Genomic DNA, 22,640 nt, shown 5'->3' with positions numbered 1-22,640 from the left:
GATGGAGATGGTGAGCGGTGGTGGGTCACTCACTGGGTAAGCTGTCATAAAGGCGGCTTCACAACTCTGGCCCCAGTCCCTGCCACCTCTGAGGGTGACCTCAGGTGGAAAGTTCAATTGTCGTGGAGAGGGATAGGTGCGTGCAGCAGGGCAAGGTTTACAATTGGGGGAAGGGTAAATACGATGTTGTCAGACAAGAATTGAAGTGCATAAGTTGGGAACATAGGCTGTCAGGGAAGGACACAAGTGAAATGTGGAACTTGTTCAAGGAACAGGTACTCCGTGTCCTTGATATGTATGTCCCTGTCAGGCAGGGAAGAGATGGTCGAGTGAGGGAACCATGGTTGACAAGAGAGGTTGAATGTCTTGTTAAGAGGAAAAAGGTGACTTATGTAAGGCTGAGGAAACAAGGTTCAGACAGGGCGCTGGAGGGATACAAGATAGCCAGGAGAGAACTGAAGAAAGGGATTAGGAGAGCTAAGAGAGGGCATGAACAATCTTTGGCGGGTAGGATCAAGGAAAACCCCAAGGACTTTTACACATATGTGAGAAATATGAGAATGACTAGAGCGAGGGTAGGTCCGATCAAGGACAATAGCGGGAGATTGTGTATTGAGTCTGAAGAGATAGGAGAGGTCTTGAACGAGTACTTTTCTTCTGTATTTACAAATGAGAGGGGCCATAATGTTGGAGAGGACAGTGTGAAACAGACTGGTAAGCTCGAGGAAATACTTGTTAGGAAGGAAGATGTGTTGGGCATTTTGAAAAACTTGAGGATAGACAAAATCCCCCAGGCCTGATGGGATATATCCAAGGATTCTATGGGAAACAAGAGATGAAATTGCAGAGCCGTTGGCAATGATGTTTTCGTCCTCACTGTCAACAGGGGTGGTACCAGGGGATTGGAGAGTGGCGAATGTCGTGCCCCTGTTCAAAAAAGGGACTAGGGATAACTCTGGGAATTACAGGCCAGTTAGTCTTACTTCGGTGGTAGGCAAAGTAATGGAAAGGGTACTGAAGGATAGGATTTCTGAGCATCTGGAAAGACACTGCTTGATTAGGGATAGTCAGCACGGATTTGTGAGGGGTAGGTCTTGCCTTACAAGTCTTATTGAATTCTTTGAGGAGGTGACCAAGCATGTGGATGAAGGTAAAGCAGTGGATGTAGTGTACATGGATTTTAGTAAGGCATGTGATAAGTTTGATAAGAAAGGAAGGAGGCATGGGATAGTGGGAAATTTGGCCAGTTGGATAATGAACTGGCTAACCGATAGAAGTCAGAGAGTGGTGGTGGGTGGCAAATATTCAGCCTGGAGCCCAGTTACCAGTGGCGTACCGCAGGGATCAGTTCTGGGTTCTCTGCTGTTTGTGATTTTCATTAATGACTTGGATGAGGGAGTTGAAGGGTGGGTCAGTAAATTTGCAGACGATACGAGGATTGGTGGAGTTGTGGATAGTGAGGAGGGCTGTTGTCAGCTGCAAAGAGACATAGATAGGATGCAGAGCTGGGCTGAGAAGTGGCAGATGGAGTTTAACCCTGAAAAGTGTGAGGTTGTCCATTTTGGAAGGACAAATATGAATGCGGAATACAGGGTTAACGGTAGAGTTCTTGGCAATGTGGATGAGCAGAGAGATCTTGGGTCTATGTTCATACATCTTTGAAAGTTGCCACTCAAGTGGATAGAGCTGTGAAGAAGGCCTATGGTGTGCTAGCGTTCATTAACAGAGGGATTGAATTTAAGAGCAGTGAGGTGATGATGCAGCTGTACAAAACTTTGGTAAGGCCACATTTGGAGTACTGTGTACAGTTCTGGTCGCCTCATTTGAAAAGGAGATTTACCAGGATGTTGCCTGGAATGGAGAGTAGGTCTTACGAGGAAAGGTTGAGGGTGCTAGGCCTTTTCTCATTAGAACGGAGAAGGATGAGGGGCGACTTGATCGAGGTTTATAAGATGATCAGGGGAATAGATAGAGTAGACAGTCAGAGACTTTTTCCCCGTATGGAACAAACCATTACAAGGGGACATAAATTTAAGGTGAATGGTGGAAGATATAGGGGGGATGTCAGAGGTAGGTTCTTTACCCAGAGTAGTGGGGGCATGGAATGCACTGCCTGTGGAAGTAGTTGAGTCGGAAACATTAGGGACCTTCAAGCAGCTATTGGATAGGTACATGGATTATGGTAGAATGATATAGTGTAGATTAATTTGTTCTTAAGGGCAGCACGGTAGCATTGTGGATAGCACAATTACTTTACAGTTCCAGGGTCCCAGGTTCGACTCCGGCTTGGGTCACTGTCTGTGCGGAGTCTGCACATCCTCCCCGTGTGTGCGTGGGTTTCCTCCGGGTGCTCCGGTTTCCTCCCACAGTCCAAAGATGTGCAGGTTAGGTGGATTGGCCATGATAAATTGCCCTTAGTGTCCAAAAAATTGCCCTTAGTGTTGGGTGGAGGTGTTGACCTTGGGTAGGGTGCTCTTTCCAAGAGCCGGTGCAGACTCAATGGGCCGAATGGCCTCCTTCTGCACTGTAAATCTATGATTAATCTAGGACAAAGGTTCGGCACAACATCGTGGGCCGAAGGGCCTGTTCTGTGCTGTATTTTTCTATGTTCTATGTCGTGGGGGTCCTGCCCCGTGCCATCCTCCAACACCACCAACCTCCCACACCCCCCACCCAGCACATCCTCTCCACCGAGCCCAGCCCATCCCTCACACCCTTCAGAGGATTGAGGCAGGCTGCAGTTTTGGTGCAAAGGTGTTTAATTGTGACCACGTAAGTATTGCGCCCTGATCCCTACCTCTAACTTATGTGTGGCACCCGCGCCAACTTAGCTGGTGTCAACTTTCTTATCGTATGCGGCCTATTACTCCTTCTAGGTGCTACCACAGACAGTGTATCAGACGTGGAGGTGGCCTGCTGTGTACCTCACCCTGTGATATGAGGTACCTTTGGCGGCCGTCCTTTGGAGGGCCAGGACCTGGTTGGGCCCGACCGACTTTCGAGATGCCACCCTGTTCTGCCCGCTGCCCATCAGATGTGCCAGTGTCAGGTAGAAGTGATTCAGAAACACTGAGGTTTTCCCTGTGGGGGAGATCGGCAAGGGCCCTATCACTTTCTCCTCCCATAGGGTGCTCGATGGCCCAGAGGACGGAGGTGAGGCCGGAGTAAGCGCCAGAGGCTCCACCGTCACCAGGTGCTGTCAGTCCTGGAGGCCTATTCTCGTCTCAGCCAGGTTCTTGATGTCCTCAACCATGGAGCACTGAGACTGGGACATGTCCCTCAGTGAGTGAGTCATGTCCCATGCTGCCTTGGTCATGTCCCTCTGTGGCTGGCCCAGGTTAATAGGCACCCAGCCAATGCTCTTGATGCCCTCAGCCATGACCCTTTGTGACTGGGCCAAGCTCTGGAGAATCGCAGCAATGTCTATGTGGGCCCGGTACATGGCTGCCTGGGACTGGGCGCCCCTGAGCCTCAGCCATCAACTGTGCAATGTGCCCCAAGATTGGATATCTTGACCCTTGACTGTGACTTTTTCACCCAAGGCAACCATCGCGGACACCACCTGTTCAGTGTTGGCCTGGGTACCATGAATTGTCGGCTCTGTCTCCTGTGCCTGAAGGTGATTGGATTCCTCCAATAGTGCCTGCTAGCACTGGAAAGTTTGGTGACACCCCCTCCTGTGAATCCTGGCTCTGAGTCTGCATCTCTACCAGTGATGGGATCATCCTTTCCAGAAGCGATACACCTGTCTGGACTGCAACTGATTCCTGGGATTGGGCACCCGCCCACTGTCTGCTCCCTCGGGAGTCCCTACCTCCACCTGATGTGCTGCAGCATGTATGACGTGCGCATCAGAAGGTGACCCAGGAGACTTTTCACGAAAATGACCCACCGACGTTATAGTCACTGCGATGGTGGAGGGTGCAGGTGACAGCAGTGATGAAAGGTTGGTGGGCGGGATTCTCCATCAGTGGGATCCTCCGCTTTGCTGGCAGTGTGCTCACGCCTGCTGATTTCCTGACGGCGTGGGGGTGGCCACAATGGGAAACCCCATTTGCCCGTTGCTGGGATGAAGGATCCCGCTGCCGGCGGTGGCGCGCCATGCCAGAAAACGGGTCTGGAGGAACGAAGAATCCCGCCCATTATCTTCCCTGGGCTGGTTCTCCTGGGTGTGCTGGGGATGTGGCTGGGTGCCAGGTATCCCAGACGGGCTGGCCTGATCTGTTGGTGATCTAGCAAGACAAAAAGACAAGAGACACAGTGAGATATTGGGAAGGATCCCAGCATACTCCTGGCAAACGTCCAAGCGATCGAAAACAAGCTGGATGAACTTAACGCCAGACTTACCTCTCAGAGGGAAGTAAGAGACTGCTGTGTGCTCTGTTTCACAGAGACATGGCTCACCCCCGCCTCACCGGACTGTGCCATACAACCTGAAGGCTTCTCAATTCACCGGGCGGACCGCCACGGCATCATCAGTCAAAGCGAAGGGTAGAGGGGTGTGCCTCCTCATCAACTCCTCCTGGTGCTTGGATGTGGCGACTCTGGCGACCTACTGCTCCCAGACCTGGAATATCTGACCGTGAAGTGCCGCCCATATTACCTTCCACGTGAGTTCACTTCAGCCATTATCATAGCGGTCTACATCCCACCCCAGGCAGTAGTGAGGAAGGCGCTGGATGAACTATACACAGTAATAAACAACTACGAAACAGAACACCCGGAGGCCTTGTTCATCGTGGCCGGAGACTTCAACAAGGCCAACCTCAAGAGTGCACTGCCAAAATTCCACCAGCACATCTCCTGTCCCACCAGGGGCGACAACACTCTTGACCACTGCTACTCAAAAATCAAGGGTGCCTACCGTTCCATCCCCCGACCGCACTTTGGGAAATCAGACCATAAGACGGTGCTCCTTCTCCCGGGATACAAGCAGAAACTCAAGCGGGAGAATCCAGCTAAGAAGGTTGTGCAGTGCTGGTCCGAGGAGACAGAAGAGCTCTTACGTGACTGCTTAGAGACAGTGGACTGGTCCATATTTAAGAACTCAGCAACCAACTTAAATGAGTATGCCACCACCGTCACAGACTTCATCAGCAAATGTGTGGACGACTGCGTGCCAAAGAAAGCAGTACGTGCATTCCCCAACCGGAAACCATGGCTCGATCGCGAGATTGACTCCCTACTGAAGGACAGATCTGAGGCGTTCAAGGCAGACGACCCTGACCTATACAAGAAATCCAGGTACGACCTCCGCAAAGCCATCCGGAATGCCAAGAGAGAATATCAAACCAAGCTAGAGTCACAGACAGACTCTCGGCGGTTGTGGAAAGGACAAAACAACATAACGGGCTACAAAGCGAAGCCGAACAGTATCTATGGCAGCAGCGCACTCCTCCCCGATGAACTCAATGCATTCTATGCTCGGTTCGAGCAGGTAACCAACAATCCGCTGGCGAGTGCCCCAGCAGCCCATAATTCACCCATACCCACCATCACAGCTTCCGAAGTCAGATTGGCCTTCCTGAAAGTGAACCCTCGGAAGGCGACGGGCCCAGACGGGATCCCTGGTCGTGCACTCAGAGCCTGCGCGGACCAGCTGGCAGAGGTATTCACGGACATCTTTAATCTGTCCCTATTCCACTCCGAGGTCCCCACCTGCTTTAAGAAGACCACCATCATACCGGTACCAAAGAAGAACCAGGCAACGTGCCTCAATGACTACCGACCAGTGGCCCTGACTTCAGTCGTAATGAAGTGCTTCGAGAGGTTGGTCATGAAGTGCATCACCTCCATACTCCCAGATCGCCTTGATCCACTGCAATTCGCATACCACCGCAACCGGTCCACAGCAGACACCATCTCCCTGGCCAACAACACCTCCTCCACAATAGTCCTCAACACCGGCGCCCCGCAAGGCTACGTACTTAGCCCCCTACTCTACTCCCTGTACACACACAACTGCGTGGCAAAACTTGGTTCCAACTCCATCTACAAGTTTGCTGACGATACGACCATAGTGGGCCGGATCTCGAATAACGATGAGTCCGAATACAGGAGGAAGATAGAGAACCTAGTGGAGTGGTGTAGTGACAACAATCTCTCCCTCAATGCCAGCAAAACTAAAGAGCTGGTAATTGACTTCAGGAAGCAAAGTACTGTACACACCCCTGTCAGCATCAACGGGGCCGAGGTGGAGATGGTTAGCAGTTTCAAATTCCTAGGGGTGCACATCTCCAAAAATCTGTCCTGGTCCACCCACGTCGACGCTACCACCAAGAAAGCACAACAGCGACTATACTTCCTCAGGAAACTAAGGAAATTCGGCATGTCCACATTGACTCTTACCAACTTTTACAGATGCACCATAGAAAGCATCCTATCAGGCTGCATCACAGCCTGGTATGGCAACTGCTCGGCCCAGGACCGCAAGAAACTTCAGAGAGTCGTGAACACCGCCCAGTCCATCACACGAACCTGCCTCCCATCCATTGACTCCATCTACACCTCCCGCTGCCTGGGGAAAGCGGGCAGTATAATCAAAGATCCCTCCCACCCGGCTTACTCACTCTTCCAACTTCTTCCATCGGGCAGGAGATACAGAAGTCTGAGAACACGCACGAACAGACTCAAAAACAGCTTCTTCCCCACTGTCACCAGACTCCTAAATGACCTTCTTATGGACTGATTTCATTAACACTACACCCTGTATGTTTCCTCCGATGCCAGTGCTTATGTAGTTACATTATATGTTGTGTTGCCCTATTATGTATTTTCTTTTATTCCCTTTTCTTCTCATGTACTTAATGATCTGTTGAGCTGCTCGCAGAAAAATACTTTTCACTGTACCTCGGTACACGTGACAATAAACAAATCCAATCCAATCCAAGGAGTGGTCTGGGGGACAGGGGTGACTCACTTACTATAGGGACATCACTTTGCATTAGGCGTTTACTTGATTGTCCCATTTCGACCTCCAGCTGGGATGTAGTCCTCCCTTCCACCTCCCTTGCTAACTCCATCACCCTCTGCCATGTGGGGGTGAGAGCCCTGAGGTCCTGCTCAGCCCCTCTGTTCTTCTCTCGTTCCCGGTGATTAGGGGCCATCTTTTCCTAGGAGATACATAAAGGACATGGTGAGATGCATGGAGGAGAGTTACACCGGGGGGTCTGTAGCTGGTGGCCTCTGAGTGTAAGGTACCTACCCAGAGAGGACAATACAGGTGTTGGGGTTTGGTGCAGGGTGGAATGTGAGGGAAATGCAGGCAAATGGGCTTTGATTGGCCTCTGGAACGGGTGGTGACGAGTGAGGGACGGGGCTGATACCAGGGGCACAGAGGCGGTGACTCACTCGAGCTGACCGAAGGAGGCCATTCATCGTTTGGCGACATTGCAAGCCAGTCCGCCTGGAGAGGCCCACAGCACTCGCTGCCTCTGCAACCTACGCCCAGGACCGGTTGACGTCCGCAGGCCACAGCCTCCTGCCCACTCTGGGGAAAAGGGTGCCTTGCCTCTCCTCCACCACATCCAGCATTCGGTCCAACTGCTGCTCTTCACGGGGCCTGTATCCATTGCCGTGCTTTAAGTGTCCTGCCCCCGGGACCCTCCGTATTGTCTGGACTCAGAGCTGCAGGTTCCACCAGCGGGTAATCGAAAATCCCAATTCTGGCATAGACTTTGTCCTGAGGGAGACAGATTTTGTACATCAGATATGGGCATAGCACCTTTTCTGTTACACGTTATCCTCATTATAAAATTCTCTGTTATAGCACTCTCCCATCTCCATTCAGCATCCTTATTAAGGAACTCTTGCTTCTGACATGTTTTATTATACCCCACCCTCATTTATAACTCTCAGTTATAACACCCTCTTAATCCACTACCCACCCTTGTCAAACAGCTCTCGGTGATAACTCATTCTTCATTTTGCCACACCATCCACACCAGTGGTTTGGAGAAAGTTCAGAGGACTTTATCAGCAATGATCTTTATCTGATTCTACACAGGGATAGCTTGGATTTCCCGCTCCTTTTTCAATAAAATCATCCAGGACTGACTGGGTGGATTGATGAAACAAAGACCATTCCTTACCGTTGTAAAAGTTATTTTTCCTTCTTTAGTAGGATGCTGTTTTATCGCTTGTCCGTTAAACTTGAAGACAATGTGTATGTGCCTTTAGCCAATAAATGCTCATTTCCTCTACTGATGTGTCATTAGGGTTTGCCTTTCACAGCCACAGTTAATGGAACCTCTTAGAGAGCCCGGTACCATAAAGACAGCCCAATTAAATTCCTGTTCGTGGAAGAATCTTCAGCCTTAGTATTAATTTTAAAAATAAATTTAGAGTACCCAATTAATTTTTTCCAATTAAGGGGCAATTTAGCATGGCCAATCCACCTAGCCTGCACATCCTTTTGGGTTGTGGGGGCGAAACCCACGCAAACACGGGAAGAATGTGCAAACTCCACACGGACAGTGATCCAGAGCCGGGATCGAACCTGGGACCTCGGCGCCGTGAGGCAGAGGGCCAACCCACTGCGCCATCATCCTTAGTATTCTTTATTGACCTTAATATCCAATTTTCTCTCTTCTCCGCTTGAAGATTGTCAGTCAATGCTGGCAGCTTTCTGCTACCACGTTACGGTCGCCATTTTCCATGTGGGCCTCCAGATGAGGCTTTTACAGGCTGTTTATTCATCTGGGCAATGGGATTCCTCTCTTCAGTGCACTTTGCAACAGAAATCACTGGGCAGTACCACAAGTGGGAAGTTTGACTGATAATTTTGTCCATAGCCCAGATCCACCTACATTTTTGATTTGAAAGTATAAGTCACCTCAATGCCTCAGTGCTTGATATATTGATTCCGAAATGGCGGCTGTTAGCCAACTGGTCAGCGATGCAGGATAATAATAAGGATCACCACATCTCAGGGAAGGGGCAGGGCTGAGAATTCATGAATAACCTCAGCCGGTACGGGAATTGATCCCGCGCTGCTGGCCTCGCTCTCCATCACGAACCAACCATCCAACCAACTGAGCTGAACTGTATGGTGTCTGCACTCTGCCAGAAATGGCAGTCAGATATTCCAACTGCCTCAGTGTGAAGGAGTCACTTTCCAGATCTCAGACTATGTAAGAGCGCAGTAACACAATAATAATTAAGGCAGGATTGCAACATTGGTCTGCCAAGCCAACGCTTCTAAATCCCTGATCAGATCCCTGTGTGGAATGAAGAGCATTATATAATACCCTTTTGTAACAGAATTTCACCTAGTCCTTTTTAAAATCTGCCCTTGTTTCTGTTCCAATGTCTCCACCCTCAACCTTAGTAATCTTTCCAGAATTCCATCAACCTTCTTTGAAAAGAAGGATGCATATATTTCCTATTTTCTTTTTAATTAAATTTAAATTGTGTATATTACTCCTCAATTTCTGTGTCTGACTTTATTAATACTTTCCTGGGTTGAAATCTTCATTCAAAAAATTCCGTCAATTCTCTCCTTATTCCCCTCCTTTTCCCAGAATAGAGTTCCAGGATAGGTCAGCTTTGATTAGATTAAGGAGAAGAATCATTACTGGAATAATCACACAGAGTTACTCTATTTTATTAGTCTTCCAACATCTGCCATATCTTTTGCTTTCCTCTCCTGAACACATCATAGAATCTTGACAAAAGGGCAGCACGGTGGCACAGTGGTTAGCACTGTTGCCTCACGGCGCCGAGGGCCCAGGTTCGATCCCAGCTCTGGGCCACTGTCCGTGTGGAGTTGGCACATTCTCCCTGTGTTTGTGTGGGTTTTGTCCCCACAACCTAAAAATGAGCAAGCTAGGTGGATTGGCCACGCTAAATTGCCCCTTAATTGGAAAAAATGAATTGGGTACTCTAAATTTAAAAAAACAAATTGAATCTTGACAAATAGCATCTTGACAAATACATGAATAGGATGGGAATAGAGGGATATGAACCCCGGAAGTGTAGAAGATTGTAGTTTAGTCGGGCAGCATGGTCGGCGCAGGCTTGGAGGGCCGAAGGGCCTGTTCCTGTGCTGTACTTTTCTTTGTTCTTTGTAATCATAGAATCCCTTCAGTGCAGGAGGAGGCCATTCGGCCCATCGAGTCTCTGGAAAAGTACTTCACCCAAACTAACTCCCCTGCCCTATCACATTAACCCCTTAATCTAACCTACACATCTTTTTGGACACTGAAGGGCAATTTACATTGTCAATACACCTCACCTGCACACCTTTGGACTGCGGGAGGAAACCGGGAACAGGCGCCGGAATGTGGCGACTCGGGGCTTTTCACAGTAACTTCACTTGAATTTACTTGTGACAATAAGCGATTTTCATTACATTTCATTTCATTTTGGGGCACCCGTAGGAAATCCAAGCAGACACGGGGAAAATGTGCAAACTCCACACAGACAGTGACCCAAGGCGGAATTGAATCCGGGTCCCTGGCACTGCACTGCACTGGGATACTTGTTTGTAATCCGTGGAATCAGCATGGAGATTGCTACAATTCACATTAATGTCCTTGGGCTAGGGAACCTATATCAGCTCTGATCACTGTTTCCAGTAGTATGGATGTGTCCATGTCAGACAAGGATAGTATTGGGCTTGTCTGTGATGTCCTCATGGTTAATATCCTGCTCGTACATTATCTAAACTCAAATCTGATCATGGATTGATTGTGGCACCAGAGGTGGGTTGGGACTGTGATCCCTGAATCTAACCCCTTAAGCAGAGAAAACACTTGAGCAAAACCCCTGTAGTGTCCAAAGACACTTCTGCAAAAGGAGTTCAGCACTGAACTGTTCATCTATATTCTTTTATTACTGCCTTTGTCCATCACAGAATGGCCTGCGAGCATAAATTGCCTAGCGTGACTAATCCCACCACAACAGACTGGCCTGGGTGTCACGCACATTTACACTTACTGCCATTTGGCATTGTCATGGGTGAGGGAGGTGGGGGTGGCTGCAAGAGGCGCTGCTGTCTCCCCGCCCCTAATCTATCTTGTCTACCTGGCAGCTAGCTAGGGAGGGAACTTAGATTCTAATGGCACTGAATGTGTGTGGAAGAGTTTGAAATGGAGCAGGCAAGGCTGCCAATGCATGTATGAAGAAAGCAGATGGCTTGGTGTGGTGAATTGTGTCTGCATGAAGGGGCAGCCACGGCTTAATTTACTGCTGGCAATCTTTCAGCCTCGGAAAGAATTCTCAGGATGCAGACTTGGGAGGGTTTTGAAGATGGCGGGCGCGATTTAACAGGACAGAAACAGAGTCCGTTTCGGGCGTGTTCAGTGGGGTGGTTCTCGGTACTACCGGGCTGAGAAACACCCCGCTATTTAACCAAACTTTCCCTGTCGAGGCGGCACGTACATCATTTCCTGTACTGATGAGATCAGCTCGCTAGTGCAGGAAGATGATAGGCGGATCCGGGGGCCATTTTTAAATGCTGCACCGATCTTTGAACCTTCCTTCCCCCCCCCCCGGCCTCCGGACCCCCAACCCCTCCACTGCACCCAACTTGCCTTTTGCAGGGTCCTTGAGCTCCCCCTAACCCCCCCCCCCCAACCCTGCAACCTCACCCCTGCGTCCAATCCCTGGCACGGGCAACCTGGCACCTGGGGACTGTCAGCTTGGCACCCTGGCAGTGCCCCAGCAAGCCTGGCAGTGCCACCCAGGCCAAGATGTCAGGCTGGCAGTGCCCAGGTGCCAGTGAGAGTGCCAGAGTAATGCCCTGCCCAGAGCCAGACCACCCAGGGGACTCTAATGGCTTGCGAGAACCCCTCCAGGTGCTGTTACGCCCGGTCCACTTTTGTGTGGACCAGTGTTAAACGGCAGCATTGCGAATTATCCCAGATGAGGCGGTTCGATCCCAGGCGCCGGGACACTGCACACAGACATATTTAAATGAGCCCAATGAGTTGAATCTCGCGAGAGGTTTCAAGCTTCGCGAATCTCACGCGACGCCTCTCGCGAGATTGAATGGCCTCGTCATGTCACCAAATCGGGCGCGACAAGGCCGCTAAATTGTGCTTGGCTTTTCTCGGGATTCAGTGGCTTAAGTCCTGCTCCAAAGTCTTTTTTCTTTATAAACTTAGAATACCCAATTCATTATTGCCAATTAAGGGGAAATTTAGCATGGCCAATCCACCTACCCTGCACATCTTTGGGTTGTGGGGGTGAAACCCGCGCAAATATGGGGAGAATGTGCAAACTCCAGACGGACAGTGACCCGGGGCCGGGATCAAACCTGTGTCCTCGGTGTCATGAGGCAGCAGTGGTAACCACTGCGCCATTGTACCACTATGGGGCGTCAATATTAGAGGTCGCACCAATCTCAAATTTAAAAATAAATAAATTTAGAGTACCCAATTATTTTTTTTTCCAATGGTAACCACTGTGCCACCGTGCAGCCCTGATCTCAAAGTTAAGAGACAGCCTTCCCTCCCCACCCCGCAGATATCAGGATCCCGCCCAATTCCACCCTTGCCGGCAATAAGGCCCCACTACAAATCCATCCCGGCCAGATATCTCTCCCCGCCCTCCCCATCCATCATCACCAAGGCCCCACTGCCAATCCATCCCGGCCAGATATCTCTCCCCACCCTCCCCATCCATCATCACCAGAAATCGTCACCCCACCCCCGGCTCAGCCCGGCCCCTTGGCAGTATCAATCTGGCACTACTCAGTTGGCACTGCTAGGGCACTGCCAAGCCTTGTCCTTGACCACCTGGGGGCTACACTGACCTCTGCGCTCCTGGCGTGGTCATCTAGTTGAATGTTTTTAAGGCAAAGATAGATCGATTTTTGAACGGTAAAGGAATTAAGGGTTATGTAGAGCTGGCGGGTAGGTGGAGCTGAGTCCACAAATAGAGCAGCCATGATCTTATTGAATGGTGGAGCAGGCTCGAGGGGCCAGATGGCCTACTCCTGCTCCTAGTTCTTGTGTTCTTATCTCGAGTGCTGGAGAGTAGAAGTGATCCCTGCAGCCTGATGCCACCCATATGGTGATATGTCGTTTAGGCATTTTAAAATCCTAACTATCTGCCAGCAGGGGGTGCAGAAATCCTGTCATGGTCCTCTCGCGAGTATTAATGGCTCTAACGGGGCTTGCGCCCATGGCGAAGCAGCCTGGGAAATCGCTGCCATTGTGAGCAGATTTTTTTTACAAGCAGACTGCTGTGTTTTTAATGCTTCCCATCTCCAAACTGTTGATTGTGAAAATGGCTTTTATTTAAACAAACCTCCATTCCCGTTTCCTGGACACTGCTGCACAATAAGGGAGCAATACAAACATCAAAGGAAGCCCTGTTCAGTTAGCGAGAGCAAAGACTGATGCTTCTCCTTGCCTCACATTTGCCTGCTTTAACTTAAGTTTGGACCTGATAACAGACATGATTAATATTGTCACCCTCTATTATGTTAGAATAAAATCACACTTTAGACTCAAAATGCTGGAGCTTCATTAAGTGTATCTTTTGTAAATTTATGTTTAAATAAAATTGGGGCACCGATCATGTGGAGCTGGGCTTGCCACCATCATTCGGCCTTGCCCCTCAAGAATGACAGCGCAAAGCATGCCCCCTGCCTTTTTCGGACCAAGTGTCAGAGGAGCTGGAGAGGCAATCTGGCTGTTTCTCTGGGGGGGGGGAGCAGTTTTCAGTCAGAACCTGACACGTCATTTTTTTGGTAAGATTCTGCCTAACGTCTCAGCACATTGCAAACAAACATTCCCCAAGTGGTAATCCTGAGTGGAATTCTGGCACCATTCCAATGTGTGAATCCCACCGGCAGGGTGGGAACTTCAGGTTCTATCTTTGTCATTGTTGGAGCGACTGGATAATGGAATTGTCCACACTGAGCTACATCGGTATCGAGGTGGCTGGCCTCAAAACAGGCTTTCTGGCCTAAGTTATATTCCTGCATCAACAAATTGAAGATGCTTCCTGTCCACCCAGTAGTGATGGCATGGGCTGGGATTCCCCGATCCCACGCCGGGTCCGAGAATCGCGCTACGCCGCTCCGATGCCGGCCCGCCAATTCTCCAGCAGCCGGAGAATCGGCGGCAATCGCGCCCGTGCAGTCGCCGGTCGGGGGCCGTTGAAAGCGCCCCCACCCCCCCGGGTGCCACCCGGCGGGACCTTGGAGTTCTGGCTGCAGGGGCCGTCCTGGTGGGAGGATACGACTCCGGGAGGGGCCTCCAAGGTGGCCAGGCCCGCGATCGGGGCATGCCAATCGGCGGGCGGGCTAATTCCGGGGGGAGGGGGCTATGTTCCTCTGCGCCGGGGCCCTGTAGGGCTCCGCCATATTGCGCCGGCTGTGGCGCGCATGCGTGGACCCGCGCCGGCCGTGGCGCACCGACGTTCGAGCGCACAGCACTCCGGCGCCGCACTAGCCCCCGAGGCAGGGGTGAATGCCTGAGCCTGGAGGCCCACTGACTCCGGCGTCGCTTGTGCCGGGTTTGACGCCAGCGTCAACACTTGGCCGGGATTTCAGAGAATCCCGCCATCATCTAGTGTTACATAAAGGCATGTGTTCCTCATCTGTGCTTTCAGCTGCCTGGATGGAGCTATTGTTGCTACAACTGATAATACCCTGTTTGTGTTCTTGTTCTCACCATGGTCTCGGGAATGTTGAGGTTTAGTTTGGACCACAACCAGTGTAAAGCTCCCTCTGCTCTTTCCTGAAGTTGACCGAATGCCCAGTGCTGTCTCCACAAGAATCTGTAGGTTCACTTACATACTCGAGGCTGGTGGGCAACAGTGTCACTATATGAACATTTCAGACTCTGGTCTGCTCCAAGATTTGGGAATGTATGTGTTTGTCGTATTGTAGACAATGTCCAATAACCATAACACCAGAGACCCATCAAATCTAATCTTGGGACCCTATATGAAGGTCCCATCCAGACAGTTTCCCTGGTGGGTAAGCCCTCACTTCCCCATTGGTGGGGCCCACTCGTACATTACTAGAGCCTGGTTACGTACTTCTTTCTCAGAGTGCCAGCATTCAGTCATAATTCCCTGCTGAGCAGGGAAATTATCAATCCCCTCTGAATCCTTCCAGTAACTGCCACTCTGACTATTAGGGCCAGGCAGAGGCTCCCAGAGTCGATAGGGGCCAGGGCTTTTACTAGGATGTTCTGAGGGACTCCCGCTGGGGTTATAACTAAACTCCCATGGAATGCGCGACGACATGTCTAAATCCCAACCTTTGAACGTCACTGCCAATATGACACTTACTATTTTGTGCACCAACTTGTTCTTTCTTTCAGTGAGGCAGCCAGTTTAATGTTATTTTCTGCAGAAATATGGACAATGTTGGTCTGTAAAATCAGGTATATAAGGACAATGAAGAGTATCCAATTTTACGTAGGATCTGACTATCTCAAAGGGATCTTCATTTGACCAGCTCAGAAGGGCATCAAATGAGATTTGAAAGGACAATTTTGTAACGGACCATGCCACCCATTCTGATCAGTGACTGCCTATCAGAGCCGGTACGTCTCCAGTAAACTGCAGGGACATCTGGCCTGTAGCTTCAGGTTTCTCTACCCCAGAGTTCACTGCACTCTGCAGATGCTGTGCATTTAAAAATAGGATGTGACAGGAGAGTAACAAATGCAACTCCAGAGCATTTGGAGCCGTTAAACCAAATGGGAGAGGCGTGTTCTTACTGAGTGAGCAGGTTTTAGCAAACAGATGGTTGATTTAAGAGGAATTTCCAGCATTGCCTTTGATCGGTTGTTTGTTAAAGAGTAGCCCATCCACCACCTCTGTTCCAGCACAGTAACTATCAGAATAAGGAGTGACGATTCAATCAGGGCTCTGTATTGGTCGCTGTGGCAGCTCTGTTTGTGTTGCGAATTGATTTGTTGTCAGGACTGACCTTTTTCGGAGATTTGGAATGAAGAGAGTTTTCACACAGTGGAACCTGGGAGTGATTACAGAAAACGAGGGGGTGGGGACTGGGGAATGTGTTCAAATCACTTTAAACATCCCCTGCATTTAAATTCAAAAACAACACCGTGCGCTTTTATAGTCACTTTTAGGCGGGAAAAATACAACAGTTCACAACACAGGAGAGGAAGCAGACAAGAAATGATGCTCAGGCAACGAGAGATGAGGGCAGCACGGTAGCATTGTGGATAGCACAATTGCTTCACAGCTCCAGGGTCCCAGGTTCGATTCCGGCTTGTGTCACTGTCTGTGCGGAGTCTGCACATCCTCCCCGTGTGTGCGTGGGTTTCCTCCGGGTGCTCCGGTTTCCTCCCACAGTCCAAAGATGTGCAGGTTAGGTGGATTGGCCATGATAAATTGCCCTTAGTGTCCAAAATTGCCCTTAATGTTGGGTGGGGTTACTGGGTTATGGGGATAGGGTGGAGGTGTTGACCTTGGGTAGGGTGCTCTTTCCAAGAGCCGGTGCAGACTCGATGGGCTGAATGGCCTCCTTCTGCACTGTAAATTCTATGAATATTAGCTTGGTCAAAGCAGGTCTTGAAGGAGGAGAAGTGGCAAGGCAGAGAGATTGAGGGAAGGAGTTCCAGAGCCTGGAGCTCAATGAAGGCAAGACCAGTAACGATGGGTGCAGGGCACGTGGAGTTGTGAGTTAGGGACACCTAGAGGTCATAGTTGGGAAATCACAAGAGACCTGGAATGATTGGTTGGGTTTCAGGGATATGGGAATTGAGTAAGTGAACTGTAAGTTGAAAGTGTTGGTGGACTGGGAGGCATGCTGGGTGCAGGGGTGACCACCGTTCGTGCGAGGTCGTATCTGGGGATCAGGTTTTTGGATTGTCTGAATTTATGGGAAGTGGGAGGAAAAAGCAGGTGTGTCTGTGGTGGGTCAGGCTTCAGAATATCCAGTCCACTGGTGATTTCCTGCTTGTAGTATATTTGCATACTATTAAAACTTTTTGTAATTATGAGCTACCTACAAAGTCTGGGGTGCACAAGAAGCCCGTGGTACCCCTTTCACATTTGTTGTCATCTTTTGACAGACATGAAAAGTAGGGCACAGTTGGCGTGGTGCATGCTATGTCTGAGGTCAGCGGTCTTCCTGTTGAACTCTGCAGCACAAGGGAGCAGGAGAATGGCAGCTTGCGTGGAGGATCGGGACTGGCAAGGGTGAATCGGGGGTGGATGGGGGATGGGATCGAGCGGGGTTGGAGGGCATTGGGGAGTGAAGTGGGAAGGAGCTGGCATCCTGGATGTGGTGGGGCTGATTAGAATGGTCAGTCAGTGTAAGAAAACGAGGGGCTGTAGGAGCGATTTAATTACTGTTCTCATTGTGGGTGGGTCCATCTCCGGGTGTTGACTGGCAGAGTCCTTACAGGGCTTTGAGTTCACCGACAATATTTCAGTATCCCTGCCGAGAGTGATCTCTGACAATGTCCTTTCCAATGCATAGAAGGGAGGGTCGGCTGTGCCTGCAGATTCAGTCATGTCCCACAGAGTGATGTGATCCAATGTCCCACACGGGACACTAACATGAACATTCAATAAAGAGTAAAGGTAAAAAAACTACGGGCGGAATCTTACCACAAAATGGCTAAGTCAGATCCGGTGAGAACATTCTCAGCGGCGTCGATGGGAATCATCACGGAATTTTGACCCTTCACGTTTTTTTTCTTCACGTGAAAAACTCCATTCTCTTGGTGCTCTCCCTCCGATTCGCTTGTCTGGGGAAACTGAAATGGGGAACGCCATTTAAATGCCTCCCCAGCACTTGTTTCAGATTCATTAGCCAGGAAGATGTCTTACAGCACCAGGTTAAAGTCCAACAGGTTTGTTTTGAATCACTAGCTTTCGGAGCACAGCTCGTTCCTCAGATGAGTGAGGAAGGAGCTGTGCTCCAAAAGCTAGTGACTCGAAACAAACCTGTTGGACTTTAACCTGGTGTTGTCAGACATCGTACTGTGCCCACCCCAGTCAAACGCTGGCATCTCCACATCATTAGCCAGGAAGACTTGCTCCACAATTCTCGGAGGGAGCCCCGACCAGACTCCTGGATGGAGTCCAGCAGAGGCGGGACCTCCTGTACCCGCATTCATCAAGGCAAACATTCCGATAGTGGCGTCTGCAGTGGAGACCTTGGTACAGGAGGCGCACTCCACGGTGGGGCATGTCCGCTCCATGGCTCATCTCCTGACCTCCATGGCTGAGGGCATGAGCTCCATGGTACAAACCTTCAACTACATGGTTAGGCACTAGTGGCATGAGGGTCTGTGCCAGCGGATGGCAGGGTTTCTGGATCTCATTCCAGCTGCCCCTCTAACGCATGAGGGATTGCAGGGGCCCGTGGACACCCAAAGGGAAGAGGATCAGCAGGAGCGCACCCCTGGGCCCTCCAACCAGGACACCTTGGAGATCTGCAACCCATCTGACACCCCTTCCTTATCTGTGACACCCCCCAGCCCCGCACTCATGAGGGCAGCACTGCAACACCTGTGCTGCCCAAAAGTAAGACTGGTCCCTCAATGTCCAGGCCCCCAGGGGATGTTTGCCAAGGTCATCTCAGGCAACAGGCCACCTCAACCTCAGCTGTGGATCCGGGGAATAAACCTAGATGTAACAGAGGGTGAGGAAGAGTAAGAACCTATTGGCACCTAATTGGTAGGGGTGGACATAGGCACCAGTAGAGATAAGTCACCATTGTAATATCCCTGTTGTATTAAACATGACTTTGTTCCTCTACAGATCCTCCATCCTGTCATTTCATGGCGCCATGTTCTGCAAACCCCCAATCACACTCGGTTCATCATCCCTGTGGAGTGTGAGATGCACAGTCATATGTCTCTCCCCCCTCTCACACTGATGACTCAGTAAAGATGTGCTGTTGCTGGTAAGCCCCCCCCCCCCCCACCAAACCGAGTGGCGATGAGGGTGTCCTTGGCTGACGGCCCATGGGGCAATGGCCATTGCCCAAAGTCCTTTGTCCTCCTCTTCTGTGGGTAGTGCCTCACTGCCCTTCTCGACCTGTCCTCAGGTGGCGCTTTTCCATCTCCTGGTCCAACAGGTCTTCCGTCTGCAGTGTCAAGTAGTGGGGAGAGTGCAGAAAACCATAATTATCTGGGATACCCTTCAAGGGGCTGGTTTTCAGGGCACCCCCAGACCGATCCAGGCACCAGAACGACATCTTGAACAATCCAATAGCCTGCTCGTTGTTGCAAGCCCCACAGGTGTTATGGCCTCCCTACTGGCGTCATCTACCACCTCGGTTGGGTACCCCCTGTCCCTGAGGAGCCATCCCACCAGCCACTGCTCTCCCTCAAAGACAGCTGGCATCAACCCGCGCCCCAAGATGTAACTATCATGGACGATCCCCGGCAAAGAGGCTCACACCTGCATTATGTGCACCGTGTAGTCACAAACGAGTTTGGCATTGAGGAATTAGAATCCCTTGTGGTACATAAGAGGTGCCACATGACGCCATGGGGACCGCAGGGCCACATGGGCGCAGTCTACCACACCCGGCACCTGGGTTATGCCTGCTAAGCAGTTGAAGCCCATGGCCCTGGTGCCTTGGCTTACCTGGTCCCGGTACAAGTTAACATACATGTGGGCAAGTTCCGGTGGCGGCCATGGAGGAGTAGGTTGCACATTCGATAGCTCCCGCCTAAATCGAACTTTCGGACCTTTTCTCCCGGATTTTTGTTGACTTTATGGGATAAATCGGTGGAGTTAGCATCAGTAAGGAGGATTTCCCTCCCGGTGTATGGATAGCTGGACCAGAAGTGGCCGTGTGAAACGAATTAGTCCGATGGAGGAAAGCGAGGGGAGCTGGCAGTGTTGGCGAAGCATGGCAGACGGCAAGGGCCAGGGATCGGCGGCTCACTGGCCGAAGGGGCAACAGATGAAGTTTTTTAAGAGTTGCTTTGCCGAGCTTAAAAGGGATACGCTTGACACGATGAAAGTATCGATCGACTAAATGGTCGCGACTCAGACAGCCCAGGGGAAAGCGATCCAGGAGATCGAATTAAAACTCTCCAACCAAGAGGATGAGATAACTGTGCTGGAGCATAAGGTGGCGGTGCTAGAGGACCGCCACAAGCAGATGCAGGAGAAGCTGGAGAACAGAACCAGGAGGCAGAATTTAAGAATCGTTGGCCTTCTTGAAGGTATTGAGGGGCCAGATTGGGAGCGTATGTGGTGGGTATGCTGGAGTCGTTGATGGGAGCGGGGCCTTCCCTCGACCCCTGGAGCTGGATGGAGCCCACAGAGCCCTCGCAAGGAAACCCAAGACGAGTGACCTGCCAAGGGCCATAGTGGTCCGTTTTCACCGATTTTCAGACAAGGAGCGTGTCCTGCGATGGGCCAAGAAGGAATGGAGCAGCAAGTGGGAGAATAATGAGGTGCGCATCTATCAGGATCTGGGTGCGGAGTTCAACCGGGCGTGCGGGGTTCAACCGGGCAAAGGTGACCCTCTTTGAGAAGGGAGTGAAGTTTGGGGTGTTATACCCAGCGAGACTGTGGGTAACGCACGAGGACCGACACTGTTATTTCGAGTCGCCAGATGATGTTTGGACATTTATTAAAGAGAAGTTGGACTCGAACCACAAACGACCTGGGAGCAGCCTGTTGAACAGCAGCAGCTGGAGCTGACCAGCCTCCACCAGGCAACTTGACGCAAACAGCGTCCTTCGGAGAGAGCACGGGCAGGTCAGTAGCATGAGCATCATATGTTAGCTTTTGCTGGGTTCTGATCTGCTGCATCTTTTGCAGCACTCGAAGGTGATCCAGGTCAGGTACATGAATGGCCGGAACAGTTGTCCGCAGGTTACGATTCATAAGGAGCTGTGCCGGAGACACACCGTTGGACAGAGGGGTTGCCCTGTACACCAGGAGAGCAAGATTAAAGTCGGAAGCTGAGTCCCCAGCCTTACAGAGCATCTGCTTCACGATATGGACCCCTTTTTCGACCTTCCCATTAGATTGCTGGTAATGCGGGCTCGAGGTGATGTGCTGGAAGTGGTATTGCTTTCTGAAGTTGGACCATTCTTGACTATAGAAACAGGGACCGTTGTCGCTCATAACCGTGAGCGGGATTCCATGCCTGGCAAATGCCTCCTTGCAGGCCTTTATGACAGTCCTGGATGTTAGACAGTTTCACTACCTCGGGGTAACTGGAGAAGTAATCAGTTATCAGGACGTAGTCACGCCCGTTTGCGTGAAAAAGGTCAACTCCGACCTTTGACCACGGAGAGGTCATGATCTCGTGCTGCTGGAGCGTTTCTTTGGGCTGAGCAGGCTGGAAGCGCTGGCAGGTCGCGCAATCGAGGGCCATGTTTGATGTATCCTCATTGATGCCGGGCCAATAGACAGCCTGCCAGGCCCTGCGCATGCACTTCTCAATACCGAGGTGTCCCTCGTGTATCTGCGTGAGCACCAAGCTCTGGAGGCTGCGCGGAATGACGATGCGATCCAATTTCAGGAGGATCCTCTCGACGACAGTTAGGTTATCCTTTACATTATAGTATTGGGGGCATTGCCCTTTCTGCAGCCATTCGTGAGGTGATGTATGACCCACTGCAGAAGAGGATCCTTGGCGGTGTCTTCTCGAATGATGACGAGGCGTTCGTTGGATGTCGGGAGGGTGCTGGCACACAGTTGCACCTGTGCATCAATGTCGTGTATGAAGTCTACCTGCTCACATGGTGAAGTGATGACATGTGACAGGGCATCCGTGATGATTAGCTCCTTTCCAGGTGTATAAACCAGTTCAAAATCATACCTGCGGAGTCGAAGGAGAATGCGCTGGACCCTGGGTGTCATGTCATTTAAGTCCTTGTGTATAATGTGCACTAGGGGTCTGTGGTCCGTCTCTACTGTAAAGGTCGGGAGACCATAGACATAATCGTGGAATTTCATGACGCCAGTGAGAAGGCCCAGGCATTCTTTCTCTATTTGAGCATATCGTTGCTCGGTGGGGGTCATGGCCCTTGACATGTAGGCCACTGGAGCCCAGGACGAGGTGTCGTCCTTCTGGAGGAGCATCGCCCCAATGCTGTCCTGGCTGGCGTCTGTGGAGATTTTAGTCTCCCTCGCTGGGTCAAAAAAAGCTAGAACAGGAGTGGTGGTTAGCTTCGCTTTCAACTCAAGCCACTCTGCTTGTTGTGCGGGTAGCCACTGGAAAGTGGTGGACTTCTTCAGCCGGTGCCTGAGGTGCCGGTGTGTGACGCGAGGATGGGAATGAACTTCCCCCAAAAATTTACCATCCCCAGGAAGCGGAGAACTACCTTCTTGTCGTCTGGGGTCTTCATTATGTTGATGGCCTTGACTTTGTCCGAGTCTGGTTGCACGCCCTGCTGGGAGATCTGATCACCCAGAAACTTAATTGACGACATGCCAAAGGAGCATTTGGTTTTATTTAATTTCAGGCCGTTGGCATGTATGCGCCTGAAGACTTGTTGCAGACGAGAAATATGTTCCTCCGGGGCCGTGGACCACATGATGACGTTGTCAACATAAACCCGCACACCATCAATGCCCTCTAGTATTTGCTCCATTATTCAATGAAAGATTTCAGAGGCTGAAACAATACCAAACGGCATGCGGTTGTAGCAATATCTGCCGAAGGATGTATTAATCGTGCAGAGCTTCCTGCTGGACTCGTCCAGTTGTATCTGCCA

The sequence above is a fragment of the Scyliorhinus torazame genome, chromosome 12 (assembly GCF_047496885.1).
Source record: "Scyliorhinus torazame isolate Kashiwa2021f chromosome 12, sScyTor2.1, whole genome shotgun sequence".
In the NCBI taxonomy this organism is placed as follows: Eukaryota; Metazoa; Chordata; class Chondrichthyes; order Carcharhiniformes; family Scyliorhinidae; genus Scyliorhinus; species Scyliorhinus torazame.
Note: the sequence above shows the minus strand (reverse complement) of the source record.